Genomic DNA, 5,305 nt, shown 5'->3' with positions numbered 1-5,305 from the left:
ACGACGAGGCAGAGAATAGAACAGCCGGCCCAGGAACGGGTGCTGTCTCTGTGTCTCCGTTATTGCATTAAATTATATATATATATATATATATATATATATATATATAATTCCTAATTGGCTTCTGCACATCAACACACACTGCGAGCTCTAATAAAAAAATGAACCAGGGACCTTGAAGAAAAAAAAAAACAATTTGGCAACCCCAACAATCTTGATCACATGTGTCAAGGACAATAATCTGGATCACATATGCCAAAGACAATGCCTCGATGGCATAAAATTACTTACTACATCTGCAGTTGCAAGAGCTTCGGCAGACTGGCGGCTGCTGCTGGCATGTAGGCATGGGACAAGGACTCGCCACTAGAAATGAAAACACGCGTGAATTAATTAGTTAGATAAGCAGTTGAATATAAGAGCTCTAGGTACTACCGATTGTCACCTCGTTCTGCGCTGGGAAAATTTTCCCTAAAATTGAAACTATAATACTCAAGGAGCATTCATTTCCCATGTTCCGCTGACACGAGTACGTGCTCATTAAATTTGTTGTGACAATGAATAACAATTATTTCTAAATAAGTGGGGTCCCATATTAAAGCACGGTAATAGTTTCGTGAAAGAACATAACCGTGCACATCCCATCAAGTATAGAAAATGTTAACTGCCTCCCAACGTGTACGGCCAGCATACACTAAGAGCATAAGACTTGTGAAAACCTTGTGAAACTAATAGAGAATGAGGAAAAAGGAGAGAAAAAGAAAATTCTTTATATCTTATGAGGGAATATTTGTGGAGGACTATATTCGCGATAAGCTTCGCAATTTTAGTATTGAATATGGAGTACTGCCGACGAACAAAGGTAGACTTACATAATCCACATCGAAAAAAACATCAATATGCCCTTTTCTGCTATACGTGTTTGTTCCAAATAAAACAAGGGACATCGTGTATAAAAGCCCGTGCATTATCAGATTTCTTATGGGATAATAGGATATGGGAGATACCGGGCTTATGAATGTTTTTCGGTAGGAATGTGAAATCCGATCCCACAGGCTCGGCATGACGCAGACACAAAAGATAGCGACAGAAACTCGGCAGATATCGCTGTAGCCGTCGAATACGTTTGGTACGGCGATGTTCTCTTTAGTCAAGTTTGGTTGGCGTGTCATGCAGAATGAAACTAAATATATATATATATATATATATATATATATATATATATATATAAATCAGTGTGTGATATTATGCGGTGGGTTCAGAGGAGCATCAAGACATTTTAAAATGATGATGGCAATGAATACAGCATAGTAACAACAACAGCGTCCATGGTGCACCAAACCTTGCCACGTGTGGACACGAGCAAGCAAAAATGCATGCTCAGAGTCGCGCGAGAAAGTAAGAATGGGCCAACGACCGATGTAGGGCGTTCAGCTATCGAATGTTGCTAGTGGTATTCTTGGTCAAAGTTTAGTGACCACTGATGTACCCAGCCGATCTTAGCAGCAGGCTCCCATCCGGGCGCAGGAAACTCACGAAGTCCATTCCCGTTGTGTACGGCTGACGAACGTCATAAGGGAAACAAACACGGCCGACCAACGTCTCCAACGCCTTCATCAAAGATCAGCCAACGGCGTACATATAGCGTTAACATGTACATCGTCAGTCTCTCGCGTAGGTTGCTGAGACATCTATGGAGTACGTCATTCTGCCTATTTAGGTATGTAATAACAGTGTTTACATCCTTATTTAGACGATGAACCTCCGAATGTAATGGCTGTGTTTCTCAGCCTGTAGTAGCAACTATGAATATTCAAAAAGTGCTTTGCAAATGATGTGCGAACATTTTCAGCTGCTCAATTGATATTTATGAGTGCTGTCAAGAAAACTCACTCATTTGTACTATCGCTGCATGAAAATTCTTTAGTACAAGAAGCTTTCGTGCAAGGAATTTTCTAATTCACTGTTTGCTATTTAACGTGCTGCAACGTAGTTAAGTGATCGTCACTATCAAGTCGAACTTCAGAGGTAGGTAGAGTGATGAACATGGTAACCGAACTTCACTTTTACTTCCCATTCCTTAATATATTTCAATAAAATGTATGGCTGCAACCATGAAACACCTGAGTTTGTCAGTGAACAGACCACAGTTATTTTATTCGTCAATAGATGGTTACCGCCTATCGACTAGAATAATGAGGGAAGTATATTACATTCTGGGCACGAATATTGATTGAGAAACGCCTATGCTGCTTCTATTTGTGCTATTTTTTAATGTAACAGTATACTTACGTGTTGTTGAAACGCCGAGTAAAGCAAGAAGCGTGATTCCCAGGAAAGCCGGGGAACCGTTCATGGCTGGCTGGAAATCAATACCAAAGGCTGCTTAGCTCAACAAATAGTATAAACGAGTACAAAATATATCCCAGCATTACAGTGTTTTTTTGTTCTTTTTGTTTTTTAATTACGCAGGGCTGGAAACTAAAAACTCTAGACACTGCGCGCCTAGGTACAGCACCATCTCCTCTCAATATGTGCAAACTTGATTTCAATACAAAGCATAGTGCTATACAGGACATAAATGAAGGCTTCTTACTATATTAGCACGTGATTTTGATCTGCAAAGTGCCATGAGAAATGCCACCTTTTTCTGTATGCCGCAACACTGTAGCCATTATTAGACAGTTTAGCAGAGCGCCGCTTACGCTCCGCTCCGCTCAGATTTCACAGTTCTCAGATACTGTAGGGAACTGCGTAGATGTCGCATTGCATAAGCGCGTCTTGCCGAGACGCGAGCGACGCGCTGTCAACTCGGCTGCAAAACGACGAAGAGGCCATGTAGACACGTTGTCACGCTCCGCTCAGTCGACTTTGTAGCGGAGCAAGGGATGCGGTCTTCGTTCCGCTGCCGGTATGAGCGTTCTGCGCACGCGTACAAGCGTTCCCGTTAATCGGTTGTGTGGCATTTGCTAGCATATGCCGGTCTGGTCGGAACGGACACCAAGCGCTCAGCTAAAACACTCTATTGCGTTGACAACTTCAGTACACCTTGTGATTGTGTCCCCGGTCTTGGCCATATGGCTAATTAGAACTAGCAGTTTCCCCATTCTCCGCCACTGGAGATCAAACACATGTAGGGGCGGCACAGCGCATTTGAGAGGCAAAAGTGCTAACCATTATTCTATCGTACAATTTTCGTGCGTAGCAATTTCTGCCGAGTTTCGTGCCTCGCCGATTTTACAGCTTAAGCTGCTATGGGCTCATTCTAATAGGCATTTCGGTTTGCGATGGTGTCGTAGGCCGCCGGTGGCCGTCACAGCTGTCGTCGTCAATGAGAAATCAGAACTAGTTTTGACACGTAAAACCCCAGAAAGAAGAAGGAGACAATGAGAAAAATAAACAGTTTCCGCCCGAATCGAAGCTACGCTCGGTGCGCGGCAGTCAGATACTGTACCACTGAGCCACACCAGCACTAGCTAGCTTTTTGCTGAAAAATGCCCTATACAGGCGTCCTAGCGTGCAAGACGATCCGCGATTATACAGTAACTCTACCCGCGATGTGAGATGCGCGCCGCGTAACCTCGATACGCGCACACTTTGCATTGTAGTTACATATTATTGCACCAGGTAGCATACATGTAGAAGCTCACAGGAAGCGGTACCAGGTAGATAAACTTTGAGTACCAGAAAGAATATTAGGAAGATGTATACCAAAATGATGAATTAAAAAATTCAGAGCCCTTACCCTGTCGAGAAAAGGGGGGTAAGGGAAGCTTGGTGGCAAGACGAAACTGTCGCAGGCATTTCGCTTCGTTTTACCTAAACTCAGGGTCCGCGGCTCTTTGCTGACGTGTCGCCTGGGCTTCGGGAGCCCTCACGCGGGAATCGGACGACCAAGCTTCGCTTACCCCCATTTTCTCGACAGGGGAAGGGCTGGTGATATTGTCTGTTTAGGTCCCACGCGTGACGAGGGCAGTTCAAGGGCGTGTTACAGGTCCCAGAGCCCACAAGAGAATGTGCCATTGAGTTTGCACCCTTTCATAACTATCACCAGGATCGGCCCCCTTTTCAGTGTGACACCACCACCACCACCGACACTTGGGAGCATATAAAGGTTCGCTTAAAACATGTACAGCATACTCGAATAAATCCAGCTTGCTAGGTGGCCATTTGTCACCGCCTCATATCGAAGGGGATATAAATAAATAAGCATCATCATTAACAGCATCGTATCGTGCCATTGGTCTAGGGATGTGACATGTGGGCGGCGTTGTTTCTGTACCTGTTTCTCGACCTCTTTTTGTTATACAGCAGCCGTGCCTAGTGTGCACTCTTGGGTACACGTTATGGCGCCTCCTTGCAAGGTAGAAACCGTCTAGTGCACGCTGCCTCAAATGGAGCTCCGGTGAAGGCGACCCTGCCGCACATGCTGTGACTGGGCTGCGTGTGCCGCGGAGGCCTGTGCCATTTTTTTTTTTATGGTGGCGTACATGAATATACGTATGCTGTCCGCTGTCACAACCTCTTATACTCGCAATAAAATACATCATAACGAGATGAATCGGTGATTTCCGCTGCATCATTTATTATTTGTTTGTATTGAAAGAAAAATAAGCATTTCCGCAACTGTACTTTTCAGCATTCTGCTTCTGGGTGACCGCGTGTCTAGTGAATATCGATGTGCTGGAAGTCAGACGCAACACCTAAATTGCCACGTAGTATCTTTGTATAAAACAAAGAAGGTTTAGGTGTTGCCACCTTGTTTAAGAGAATGTTTATCCTGACGAGCTTGACAATGAAAATAAATACTTCCCCTGAATTGTTCTTTACAGCAATGAAAATTTTACTGTGAGAAATATCTTGGGTGATTCACACAACAAGTAGATATCAAGCTGCAAATTTCGCGGTAATAGTGGCGATTGTGTGACCGCAACATATAAGCCAGGCTAGCTTACTAGTCCTTACCTGCTGAAACGCAGTAGGCTGCCGCGAAGCTGGACTCCTCTGATTCGCTCTAAAATAATTTTTCTTGGCCTTCACTCTTTTTGCATAGGGATATTCTTTAAGGCACCACCTAAGCTTCTGTATTATAACCACTCTTCAGCTTCATTTATTGAAATTGATATCTTTATGTTTTTACTTCCAGAAGTCACTCTTAAAAAATGTGCGTGTTTTTTCTTTGTAAAAGTGCGCATTGAAACGCATTTGTTCTGCGAACATGTGTGCAGGTATTTGAACTTACTATATGAGAAGAATCGTTTTGTCTTTTGGTTTTTTACTTGTGATTTGACATATGAGACCAGCT

At 43.6% G+C, this 5,305-nt stretch overlaps 1 long non-coding RNA gene across 1 annotated transcript; it reads right to left on the bottom strand.

The window, feature by feature from the left end:
• Positions 1-287: 287 nt before the first annotated feature.
• On the bottom strand, positions 288-5,084 carry LOC119434492 (uncharacterized). Its single transcript, XR_005188614.2, has 3 exons — positions 4,966-5,084; positions 2,293-2,362; positions 288-366 (listed from the first exon to the last, which is right to left on the bottom strand). It is a non-coding gene; the product is annotated as an uncharacterized LOC119434492 (long non-coding RNA).
• Positions 5,085-5,305: the final 221 nt, after the last annotated feature.

This window comes from Dermacentor silvarum, unplaced genomic scaffold, assembly GCF_013339745.2.
Source record: "Dermacentor silvarum isolate Dsil-2018 unplaced genomic scaffold, BIME_Dsil_1.4 Seq111, whole genome shotgun sequence".
Taxonomy (NCBI): Eukaryota; Metazoa; Arthropoda; class Arachnida; order Ixodida; family Ixodidae; genus Dermacentor; species Dermacentor silvarum.
Note: the sequence above shows the minus strand (reverse complement) of the source record. Positions and strands in the feature narration are given on the sequence as shown.